The sequence below is a fragment of the Canis lupus genome, chromosome 34, assembly GCF_003254725.2.
Source record: "Canis lupus dingo isolate Sandy chromosome 34, ASM325472v2, whole genome shotgun sequence".
Taxonomy (NCBI): Eukaryota; Metazoa; Chordata; class Mammalia; order Carnivora; family Canidae; genus Canis; species Canis lupus.
Window position 1 is genome coordinate 15,121,773 of NC_064276.1, and position 13,432 is coordinate 15,135,204.

Genomic DNA, 13,432 nt, shown 5'->3' on the forward strand with positions numbered 1-13,432 from the left:
TCTTTATCCAGTCATCTGTCACAGGACATTTTGGCTCCTTCCACAGTTTGGTTAATGTGGACATTGGTGCTATGAACATTGGGGTGCGGGTGTCCCATCATTTCACTACATCTGTATCTTAATTTTAATTTACTGGGGTAAATACCCAGTAGTGCACTTGCTGGGTTGTAGGCTAGTTCTATTTTTAACTTCTTGAGGAACTTCCATACTGTTTTCCAGAGTGGCTGCACCAGCTTCCATCCCTACCAAGAAGGTAGGTTCCCCTTTCTCCATATTTTTGCCAACATTTGTTGTTTCCTGTTTTGTTAATTTTTGCCGTTCTCACTGGTGTAAAGTACTATTTCTTTGTGGTTTTGATTTGTATTTCCCTGATGACAAGTGATATGGAGCATTTTCTCATGTGCCTATTAGCCGTGTGTATGGAGAAATTTCTGTTCATGTCTTCTAGAAGCCCATTTCTTGATTGGACTGTTTGTTTTTTGGGTGTCGAGTTTGATAAGTTCTTTATAAATCTTGGATACTAGCCCTTTATCTGATAGGTTATTTGCAAATATCTTCTCCCATTTTATAGGTTGCCTTTTAGTTTTGTTGACTATTTCCTTTGCTGTGCAGAAGCTTTGTATCTTGATGAAGTCCCAATAGTGCATTATTGTTTTTGGTTTCCCTTGCCTTTATAGTCCCGTCATACAAGAAGTTGCTGTGGCCAAGGTAAAAAAAAAAAAAAAAGAAAAGAAAAGAAAAGAAAAGAAGAATTTCTGCCTGTGTTCTCCTCTAGGATTTTGATGGATTCTTGTTTCACATTTAGATCTTTCATCCATTTTGAGTTTATTTTTGTGTAAGGTGTAAGAGAATTGTCCAGTTTCATTCTTCTGCATGTGGCTATCCAATTTTCCCAACACCATTTATTGAGTTTTATTTTCAAAATACCCATATTTTCCTGAAGAAAGTAATGCGTTAGCTTGTCAGACCTTGGCTAATCTATAAGGAGAGTTAATTGGGTGTTTTGATGTCTTTGGTAAAAATTGCACCAGGGGATTTAAAAGATTCTCAGTCCTTTTAATTTTGTGACAACAGATAAGTTAACTAATTGATTTAATTGTTTGATTATTAGTGACATTGAACATCTCTCATATGCTTGTTGGCTATTTGTATTTCTTCTGTAGTTGGCTCTTTTATCTTCTTTGCCAATCATATTAGCTTCCTGTGGCTGCTCTAACAAATGACCACCAATCCGGGGGCTTAAAACAACAGAAATTTATTTTCTTGCAGTTCTGGTGGTCAGAAGTTAAAATCAGTATCACTGAACAGAAATCAAGAAGTCAGCAGGGTTGTGCTCCTGGACAGTCTCAGGGTGAATAGTCTCCTTACCCCTTCTAGCTTTTGATGGTTGCCATTATTCTTCGGCTTGTGGCTGTATCACTTAGTCTTTAAGATCAGCATCTTCAAATCTCTCTCTGTTTTGTGTTCACATCATATTCTCCTCTGTCTATAAAATTCCTCTAACTCCTTCTTCTAAGGATACATCTGATCAAATTTAGGGTCTCCCTATAATCCAGGATAATCTTGCTATTTCAAGATGCTTAATAATACTTTCTGAGAGCTTTCCCACCTCCCTCTGAAATAGAGTAACATTCATAGGTTACGGAGATTAAGCTATGGATATCTTTGGTAGGGGGCAATTTTTCAGTCTACCACAATCATTTTTATATTGCTTTTCTTTAAGTTTTTTGTTTTAGAATAATTTTAGATTTAGAAAAATGTTGCAAAGATGTTGCAAAGAGTGTCCTATATATCCTTACCCTAGCTTACCTAGGATGGTTTTTTAAATGTTTTCTTTCTTAAAAATTTTATTTTTGCATTTTGGGTGCTCATAAGACTGGGTATAGTGTTTGTTTATAGAATGAAATATGTTGAAAAAAGCCTGTGTGTTACTTTTCTTGTTTAAAATGAGATTCCCAGTATCCATATTCTACTTTTCCAAAGAAGGAGGAAAAAGAAAACCATGATTCTGGCCAACAATGAATTGACTAATACAAGCATGGGTTGCAACGCCTGGATGACTCAGTCAATTGAATGTCGCACTCTTGGATTTTGGCTTAGGTTATGATCTCAGGGTTGTGGGATTGAGCCCTGTGCTGGGCTCTGTGCTCAGCACAATCTACTTGAGATTCTCTCCCTTTCCTTCTCCCCCCTTTCCCCTCCTCTCATGCTTCCTCTCTCTCTCTCTAAAATAAATAAATAAAATCTTAAAAAAATACAAGTGTGGGTTCACACAGTACTTGTTGAGTGATAATTGGAAAGAGTCATAATTGTCAGATGTAGGAGAGATTTCTAGTAATTTTAACATGGAATGCTCCAAATTTATTTTTTACCTTGTTAATAAATTTCCATATATATCATATTTAATTGATATACCCAAGAATTGTTTGGGATATTTCAAGATTTTTTTTTTATTAGAAGAGGAAATTAAAAATAACAAGCTCATTTTGTGAGTCAGTGTCCACTGAGAAAAAAAGTACATCTTATTTACAGGTCCAATGCTAATAAATTAAATTATACAGTGAATTATATATTAAACATATTGAATTAAGTATATATTGCTTATTGGAAATTATGCAGTGTGATTTGTTCTAAACTCTAAACAATGTCAGTACATATAGGGAGTTTAGCTTAGTCTGTCTAAATTTTATTCAGTGTCAGTCCTTTGATGATAGGGGCACTCGAGCCATTGGTTTCATGTTCATTTTCATTTGATTTCTGAGACCAGATGTTTATCACCATATATATTTGGCCATAGAGATCCTGGGGACTGATTTGATAGGATCACATAAACAGAAGATAAAATTCTGTCTGAAGACTGAAATTTGGTGACGATAATATTTTTTTACTTCTTTATGACCAGTTAGTGATACTATGGAGAATCTAGCTGATGCTCTTAGTGTAGGTAGCAAAACACCTCATTTTTCACTGGGCCATCTGGAGAGAGCTATTGGTTGAATGGCATTTTATACCATGTACAGAAGACTAATAAGAAAAGTAAACATTTTATTAAAGTTTGAGATCTCAGGGCTCCTCAGGCCACCGCCGTCTTCATATATTGTTTTCTTAATGGCTTTGGGCCAATTACTTAGCCTCTTTACCTCAGCTCCTCAATTGGTAAAATGGGAACTGTTATAGTGTGATTAATTTATCTCCTAAGGGGGTTGTTTATATTAATTAACTGCTGTTAAGAGCTTTGAAGATGAAAAGTGCTAACTGCTTATGCCATGATTAGCCATGGAATAGTGGAATATGATAACTGCTTCACGAGATAAATGACTAAACCTGATACACACAAACTGTGAAATCTGTGGGAGGAGTTAAGACCCAGGGCAACGAGAGACTGCTGAGGAACCAGCCTCATCAGGGAATATATTAGTTACACTTGAGCCTTGGTTTAAATGGTTTAAACATACTTCTGAAATATATGTTTAAAATGTCATAACGCTGGCACCACATTTTGCTTTCTGAGTGCCTGTTAATGACATTTCTTTCCTGGATATATTTTCCCCACAAACTCAGCTAAATCTGAAAAGTATTGATTAGTTTCAAATACCTACTCCTGTGCTCCCTCGTGTACACCCACAGACAACATGGAAGGTCTACGGTTGACAGGATAGAATGTTCTGGTTTTTATTTGTATTCTTGAAACCGAACCAAACATGTTAGTGGAACATAAACTGCCATTGCATTGAGTCAATGGATATTTGAGGATATTAATTTACTTCCTTTAATAGTCTTTAAGACATGTTAAAAATAAACATATGGAACAAAGGAATAAAATGTCACTTTAAGCTTGAGCTCTCGCTGAGGACTGTGTGTTTTGCCGTTGACCGTATCATTACCTACCTCGTTATGAGGTCATACCTCTGCACAGTTCATTAGAATTTTTCTCTGATTTCATGGCAAACCATAAATGCAAAGCCAAGACATTTTGGTCAATGTTTATTGCACTGTCATATTTATTTCAAAGGCGTATGTTAGAAAAACTAAAGAGACAGGCTCTTTCCAAAGTTCTTTGGATTAGGATTCTTGGTAACACCCTCTCTGTATTGTAATTTAATCCTGAAAGCTTGTATCTGAAGTAGGATATGGGAAAGTGCAAATTCAAATTAATTCTCATTTAAAAAGCAACCATTGGAATACTTAATATTTATGTCCGAAGGGTGTCACAGTATAGTGAAAAAAATGCCAAATTTTGAGTCAGAAAACTGAATTTTACATCCTACGCCAGCACTTTCTCAGCAGTGCAATTCTGACAAATCATCTGCCCTCAGTTTTCCTAGCTATAAACTGGAAATGATAATAAATTCATCATAGACTTACCTTATTGATGGAATGGCCAACGTTTATGAGAGAGTAACTGGTATCTGGTAGGGACTATGTAACATTTTATTGATCCTTTTTGGCCAGTAGAATTCAGTAGAGAGCCCTGACAAAGAGCCATTATAGATTTTTATCTAAAAGCTCACATTTGCATCATGTCTGTTTCTGAGAATAGTTTATTCTTGAAAAATTTCCACAACTATAATGTGGCTGGAGCTTTCTTATGCTGAGTCGTAATATTCATATTAAAAGCTAATTTGCTTTTAAAGAATTTAATCTTAAGGAAAAAACAAAACAGATGTATCCCAAATGATTCTTCAAGGGAGAAACCAATGATGTAAAATTTCATAAGGTATTTTGTTATTATTAAAAAAAAAAAGATGTTTTCAGAATCATCAGTTAAAGATTTGACTATACGACTTAGGTTTGTCTAACAAATTAAATTTTTACAACTTTATGTGTCCCTGAATTCACCATTTTCAGGCTCCAGCTACTATTTCAATAAAACATGAGTCCTTTAGGACAAATGACAAGGAAATCCTCATATAACCTTAAGCAGAAGTAGAAGGGAATGGGGAAGTGCTTAAACCTAATAGAGGAAGAAGTCTTTTTGGAATATAAGCCCAAATAAATATTTGAACAGGAATGGTATCTTCATGTGTGTGGTGAAAATAGTCTGTTTCAGGCTGCACAGTTTGGCAGGCTGGCATGTTGACTTTATCACCTCAGGATCACTGGGGTTTCAGAGGCCTTCCCACAGGCATCATGGCGAGCATCACACACCCCTGCCCTAGGGCCTGAGGCTGCAGGCTGGGGCCTGTGAGGCCTCCCAGGGAAGTCTACCCGCCCAGCCCTCCAGTGCCTAGGTGACTTGCTTTATCCCACCTTGCCTTTGGCTCAATGAACAGTTTAGAATCCCTCTCCAATGAAAGCCGTTTTAGTTAGGTCTACTTCACATACCTGGAAGTCCAAACTCCCCGCCCAACAGGTAGAAATGATGGTATTTCTATCCCAGGATGAGTTCTGCTTCCCTTATTTCAGTTTTATGTAGAACCCCACACTGTTGGATTGAGAGGAAGGGCAAGAGACTTAAGTTTTTGAAAGTTGGGATGGTGAACTGTACTAAAAAGCAGCATAGGCCGTAGCAGCCTGGTAAGGATCTTTAGCAAGTCTAGTTGGCTTATGTGATGCAGTGAGCAGATTCAAACCCAGATTCGGAGGTAAGTTAACTATAAAAAGTATGGACACTACCCAGGGTGTTCTCATTATTAGTCGGTGGTTAAGAAGGAGCTGGGTTCAAGAGATTATTTCTGAGGGTAGAGGACTCTACTTGGCACACGGTATTGAGATGCCCACTGTGAGTGGTCCCAATCCCATGGCCTGCTGTTACAAATGTCCCCAAATTAGTTTGAAAAATGTTATTATACTCTTGAATGAAATAAAAAAGGCGAAGGGCACCTGGGTAGCTCAGTCGGTTGACCTTGTGCTTGTAGTCCTGGGGTCCTGGGATCCAGCTGCTTGGGGCTCCTTGTTGGGGGCGGGGTGGTCTGCCTCTCCTCAGCTCTTGCTCTCTCTCAAATAAATAAAATCTTTAAAAGAAGAAATACAAAGGCTACACATAAAGTATTATTCAAATGAAAACCATCTGTTGTTTATAAGGATTTTTAGGTATTTGCAATGGTTTTAGAAAATTGTTTGTTTGCTTTTTGAAAGTCATTCTATGATGAAATGGTTATGTCACATATCCTTAGTGCAACTCAGCCATTCACTTTTCAAGATTAATAATTCTAATTATTATCTGCTTACTTCTTGATCTGCTTGCTTTTGAGCTATATGTCTTTACTCGCCATATGCTTTGTTCTTCCAGGCTGACTTTGGGACCATTGGCAAGGCCTAGGTTTTCAACAGTCAAATGATTGCCAATAAAGTGAATATGATATTCACACCAGTGTCTAGTTTATTACTCAGAATAGAGGTTGGAATAAATAACTGATTTCAAAATGAGAAGAGTAGTTTAAAAAAAGAAAGACTTAAATACAGAAAACAAAACTGATGATTGCTAGAGGGCAGGTAGATGGGGAGATGGATGAAATAGATAAAGGGGATTAAAATGTTCAAAATTCCAGCTATAAAATAAGTGGAAACGTTCACACAGGGCTCCTCGGTAGACCTACAAAAGCTCTTAGCTTCCTCAGGGGTCAGCAGAATTGTTGAATCTTAATTGTTTTTAATGTACAAGTTTTATATAAATAATAAAGAACTCCTTATTTTATATTACATCTAATGCTTCAAGTGTTGGTCTTGGAGAGAGAAGATGGACTCTGAAGAACATTCCAGTAATGCCGTGGCAGCGTGGAGAGCCTCTGAGTGGTTGTGTCTGCAGTACTGTTGTGGAAGATTGACCTTTGCTGTTGTATGTAAAGTATAAATTGCTTCTGTTGTGACTTTGAGCCAGTGACTTCTTATTTATCTGAACTTTTCACGGAAGTGTCAGTGAACAGTGTGAGTCTTCATTCTGGTGACTGTAACCAATATCGTCTTGCTAAATTAATGGTTTGTACAATTACTAAGTTGTATAAATTTGTTATACTTTTTGCCCAGTTCTAGTAAATTATGAAAAGGAAGTGTAATGCTAAAAAACAAACAAACAAACAAACAACCAAAAAAAAACCATACAGGGATGAAACATACAACACAAGAAATATAGTCAATAATATTGTATTGACACTGTTTGATGACAGATGGTGACTATGCTGGTTGTGATGAGCACTGAGCGTATGCAAGTGTTGAATTAGGTTGTAGACCTGAGACTAATAAAATACTGTGTTAATTAGGCTTCAATGAAAATAAAAAATTAAGAAAAAAGAAGAGTGGTTTAATTCTTGCAAAATATTAACCCAGATTTGTGAAGCCAGGGTCTCATGAACCTTTCCTCAACTTCATGAACAAATTATGAACTATTTTTCAATCAGGCTGATAGAAATAAAGGAGATAAAGTCAATAAAATGCCGGCACGGAGTCTGGCACACATGAAGCATACATAAATAAAGCAGTTATAATACTGTTAAGAAAAACCTCCACGGGGACCTGGGTGGCTTAGTCGGTTAAGCATCTGCTTTGGCTCAGGTCATGATCCCACGGTTCTAGGTAGAACCCGGAGTTGGGCCCCCCTGCTCATCAGGGAGCTTACTTCTCCCCCTCCCTCTGCCCAAACCCTGGCTCATGCATGCACTCTCTCTTTCAAAAATAAATAAATAAAGCCCTTTTTTAAAAAAAAAAAATGAAGAACCTCCAGATTTCATTCAAAACAGAAAGAGAGAGAGAGAGAGAGAGAGAGAAAGTAGAAGACCAAGTCGACCATTGCTGACTTAGCTTTCTGCTGTGCTCCAGTATGTATGTGATGCATAATGTACTCTGGAACTTCTTGGGTAACTATGGAAAGATCTCCTTTCTTTCTACTCAGATTCACTCTGGAGAGACAATTCCAGCACAGCACTTCTCAAAAGGCATTGACTTGCCCTTCTGTGGTACCGCTATATGTCAGTAAGAACAGTGGAAGTTTAACTCACAGAAGGATAAAGTTCTGGGGGCATGCCATCATTTGGGTCCCTAAAAGGTCAACATCAGTTTTAGTTGGCAGCTTTCCCCCAAGCTTAAGGATACACTCTGTACACTCCGTTTTTTCCAGGATATTGTCATCATTTCACAACTTACGTCATTGCTCTGACACTATCCTTGACCAACCTGCTATGTGAGAACTATGGCTTCCAGTAGGTTGCCCAAGACTTGGCAGATAGGCTGACCTCTGAAATGGTGTTGTACCAGAGGGCAGATCTTGCTCTGGCTGGATTTGTATGTACAAGCTTCACTGGGGAGGCAAATTGTTCAAGCATGTGTGTGTGTGTGTGTGTGTGTGTGTGTGTGTGTAGAGGAGCAGAGGCAAGAATTAAGGCTGTCCAGCCTGAAACCAGCCCATAACCCAGAGAGTGCCACTTACTTTTCCAAAAATGAACTCAATCCAATGACCAACAACCTCAAGCTGACGTTTAGGACATGACAAAAATGTCAAAGCACTAGGTCCCACAAGGCATTTTGGCCTACAGATTAAGTGGGCAGACATCTATTCCACTTTTGGAGCTATTTTGATACAGCAAACAGCAAATAGCTATTTGGATACAGAAACAGCAAACCCTGAAATCCCAAACCTGTGTGCCAAGGTCCTAGGAAGCCAGATGCCTCCAATGGTCCTTCCCCCGCACCCCCCAAGAGAATAGCAGCAAGAAAGCCATCTTGTTTATCACTTGTGCCTTTTAGTTTTCTGTCTTCATGGGGGGTGTAGGGCAGTAGTAGGTGAATGTGTGCAATGCGGTGGGAATAGGGAGTGAGGGAAACCAGAGATTAGATAGGGAGAAAATGGGCTTAAATGGAGAGTATGGGTTTCATGAGTTTATAGCAGAGCAGGTGGGGCAATGCGGCTAACCTAGAAGAACTGAAATTGTTGCCTTCCCAACATAAAATTCAGCATCCTGGGCAGGGCTGAGGCCAGCTCAAGGGCAATTTGGGAGGGGTAGCTCTCCCACCCCTTTCTCTGAACCTGAATCATTTTCCTCCATGCTGACTTCCTCCATTTCCACTATTTCTCTCTCTCTCTCTCTGTATGTGTGTATATATATACATATATGTATATACACACACACACATATATATTTGTAGCCTTTAAAAAAAGCTATGTATCAGCCTGTTAATACTAAGAAATCTTGGAAGTGGGAGGGATGATATTCACTTAAAATATGTAGTTAAAAACTACATATTTTTGTATTATAGTACGTGTTACCTTAACACTTATTATTTTTGAAATTAAAGTTGATAAACACATTTTCCATTCTCTTTTGCTCCCCTCTCCCAAGCCTTCTAGCTCAAAAGTCATTCTTGCTTCCATCCCAGCTTAATAAAAATTTCTATTTTCCTAATATTGTCTTCAGCTAGATGATGATCAAACCACTTGGCTGAAGTAACTCCACCAATGTGTATGCAAGAAATGCTGTTGGGTGACATTGACATTGGCGATTACCCAATAAATGGGTGGGTGGCATCTGAAGAGCGGTCAGCCCAGTGTAATCCCACTACCACGGCTAGCTTCATTCAGGACTTTGAACATATCATTTCAAATGCCTATAACTTTGGCCTAATATTTTATCTTACGCAAAACGAAGAAAGTAATACTATTATTCTTGTTAACCCCACAGAACTCTAAAAGATGTGATGGCATTTTGTGCTTAGTCTGTGATTTTTTTCACTGCACTGTCGCCTATGCCGTGGCAATGGTGGTGGTGGAGATGAGGTTCAGGGAGATGGAGAGAAGGAAATACCATTATTTTTTACAAAGGAAAAAAGGTATGCCCCCATTGACCTAGAAGTCATGAGCCTTTTTTTCTCAAAGGGATATGCAGTTTGGAGAAGTACCTTGTAGTTGGGAACCACTAAAACTTAAAACACAAACCACTTTGCTTTGTACTCTTTATAGGCAGATATGACCTAAAAATGGTTCCCGTACTGTCATTGTACTTTCCATAAGGCACCATGATGGAGGACTGGCTCCTCAAGGACATGCTTTCCTTTGCCACACTAAATACCTACTTTGCACTTAGACTATGTTCTTGTACTGGGCTCTGTGTACAAAAGAGAATATCCTTAGATGAGAAAAATTAAATGTTCATTTAAGCAGTGAAATAAGGATGAAATTTCAGTTGCAAGCAAAGCCTGTATTATTTTAAAAAACAATGAATAAAATGAGGGAAATGAAACCATAACCCTTACCCGAACCAGTTCTCTCTCTCTCTCTCTCTCTCTCTCTCTCATTCTCTTTTTAACTTTATTTCTCTAGTAGGAAAATAATTCATCCGGCCTGACTGTATTCGTCACCACATAGCTGGTGTGGTTGTCTCATGTAAGCATCAAGAAGATAGGAAGCTAAATCAACAGACCTTGATTTGTTGGCTCAACCAAGTATAAACTAGCCACTGGAAAATCAAGTTGAAAACATAGGACAAATATATGAAAGAGACAAGCCACAGCTTGCAGGGAAGAAAATGTTTGCAGAAAACTCCAGCATTACAGGTTTATCTAAGGTGTGGTCTCAGGTAAGCCCCAGTAATTACCCAGGACACCACAGCTAGTGGCTGAAAAATGAAGGGCTTCACAGACTTAACCCTTTCACTCCTCCTCTAGACAATCTCATAGGGGAATTCACACGATAGACAGCTTAGATTAAACTGGAATTGTTTTTATTGTGATTGAAATTGTTTTTAATCATTCCTACTATGGTGTGCCAAAGATATTTCTTAACTGTGGCCTTTAGCTTGTTCTTTCTCTAATTGTAGTCATCTAGGACTTAATTTTATGATGTATCACAGTTGAAGACCTCACCTCACCTGGGGGCTTTTTGGGAAGCAAAAACAGTTAAAAATTGCATTCTGATCTGGTCTCTGGCTTGAGGTAAGTACCTTTACATTTTCAATCTTAATTTCCTCATCCTAGACCTGGGATGACATCACATGGTCTCTGAAGACCCTTCTAGCTCTAATCCTCCATTTTTCTATTTTGTATAAGTGTGGCATCAAGAAGCAGTTATTTCCAATTGTATCCTTGAAACACATCTAAATTACTGATTCATTATAGTACCTAAATTCAAAAAAGCCATAATGTATTGAGGTTGCTTTATTTTTGTTAAGTAATGAGAAAATTTTAAAAGCACCTGGTTTAGTTTGAACTGTACACAAGCAAAAAATCTTCGACCTACTTTCTTCCCTTGAGAATAACCTGGTTGTATTTGTTTTACTAAGTGTTTTGGATTTTCATATCATAGTAGCACTCTTATTTTCCCTGAATGTCTTTTCGTGCTTTTTTTCCCCCCTAAATGCTTTTATTTCCAAATGCATCAAATTTAGAATTTGAGAGAGAAGTTGCCTATGCTTACACCTATATTCCTGATAGATTCCATACTTCATTTTGCCTTCACACTATAAGTAACACCTTCCCAACAGAAACCATGCAAATGCCTATAGCTAGGCAGTCCATCAAATCCTATAGCTGGAAGAAAAATTAAGCATAATCTTATTCAGCCCCTCACTCTTTTTATGATAATAATAGTATTATAATAATGAATACCTATCATTCTTTGAGTACTTACTATAAATATAAAGCCAGATAGTCACTGGGCTTGTTATGTTCATTACTCATTCAGTTCTTGAAACAGCCTTGTGAGATACAAGTTATTATCCCCATGTCGCATATTAGAAAGCCAGAGCAAACAGTTTCAGTAACTTGCTCCATACATGTAGTAACTATTGGAACTGAGACTAGAACTCTAGCCTGTCAGATATGAAAATCCTTTGATTTTCACTCCTAGACTAGAAGGAGGAAGGAAATTGAGGCCAGCCAGAGGCATTCAATATAGCTCAGGGTAAGAAAACTTTGTACCTGCTGCTCCCTTTGTGTGGAGTGCTTTTCCACGCTGCTCTCCATCCTCTTCTTCAAGCTCCAACACCCCTTTAGAGAGACCAGCCTTTCTCAGGGTTGCAATCCCCTCCTAACAGATAACATCAATCTCTCCACCATCATTTTATTCTCTTAGGGCCTCTTCACTTTTCCTCCATGGCACCTACCACAGTGTGCTGGGAAACATTTATGTGACTGTTTAGTGTCAAGTTCATAACACTTCTCACTATGTAACATATAGTTATGTATTTAGTTATCTATGTCTCCTTCTAGAATGAAAGCTACACGTCTCTTGAGGATACTGGATACTGAATATCTCTACCGATCTATCATCTATCCTGAGGTTTCTTTCACAGACTAATGGGTAGTTCTAAAGAGTCATACTTGGTGTATGTTAGGAAAATAATGATTATTGCAGTATAGCCTGCTATTTATTTATGAATACTTCTTGCTAAGATCTTCTTTGAGACACTCAACTGCTGCAAAATATTTCTTCTATTTACTTCTCATTTAAAAAATTCTGTCATATAAATAATCATATGTAGTCCCCCCCACCAAGAACCTGTGAGGTAGGCAGGATAAAATTCCCATAGATGAGAAATTGAGGTTCAGAGAAATTAATGTGCTTCAGATCACATGGCTTATCAGTGGTGGAGTTGGGATTTTTCTCACAGCCACTGCATCTCCCTGGAGTGTAGACAAAAGGCATCTGGAGTTCATGGGAGTGGGGGTGAGATGGCAATGATCCCAGTGAAGTTAGACATGGCAACCAGGCCCTTTAGGCACCCTGGCTGTCAACACAGACACTGACACACACACATACACACTCATACTCACCTGGGAGAATCCATTCTACTAGGACAGAATGAGCATGACCTTGTAAAGAATAAATTCATGCATTTGATTTAATTCATCTCTCATCAGTGTCAAGTATGGCTGTGATGGAGAGAGAAACAGGTGGAAAAAATTTTATGCTTCTTAGCCATCACCACTGGTGAATCACTCTGGACCAATTCTTCATAAGCCCACACAATTTGGCCTTCTTCTCTTTCAGGTGAGCGAGTACAAGCTGGGTCCATGTAACCACTGGAGGGGCTGTCACCAAGGAATTCATGCAGGAAGAGGGGCATGGAGAGCAGGAAAGGTGGAAGATCAAGTGATGTGAAGGGGCTTTACTTTTAAGGATTGTTATGTGGATTGTTCTCTGCATGTTGGAGAGCAGGATGAAGGATTAATTGGTGGGGTCATTTAACTGGCAGTATGTATTCAAACATACATAATGATAGATTATCTTGCCTATTATAAGGCAAATTTAGATTCAATATTAATTATAATTCAATTAGTAAAATACATTAATTAATAAATAAGACTCTTTGTTCAGATGTAAATATTCAAATGATATTTGAATTAGCACAATGAAATTATGAGTTGTCTTTAAAAGTCCAGAGTGCAAATTAAAATTGTATCCCCCCAACTATTACAACATCTCTTACCTTCGTAATGCCTTTAAATAAGTTTATAGCTATTTTATTTGGAAATGCTTTGGAGGATTCCCAGGGAGATACTGGCT

General features: G+C 38.1%; 1 long non-coding RNA gene across 7 annotated transcripts in view; it reads left to right on the plus strand.

The window, feature by feature from the left end:
- Positions 1-13,432, plus strand: part of LOC112662715 (uncharacterized) — a 630,650-nt gene that overhangs the window by 91,176 nt on the left and 526,042 nt on the right. For 5 of the 7 annotated variants that reach the window (XR_003138759.2, XR_003138757.2, XR_003138758.2 and 2 more), the window contains one exon: positions 6,659-7,114. The exons of 1 other annotated variant lie outside the window; for it this stretch is intronic. This is a non-coding gene — a long non-coding RNA (uncharacterized LOC112662715). Of the gene's footprint in view, positions 1-6,658; positions 7,115-10,249; positions 10,861-12,786; positions 12,917-13,432 lie in introns of those variants that run through there. One more of the 7 variants, XR_004811877.2, reaches the window with a different exon arrangement.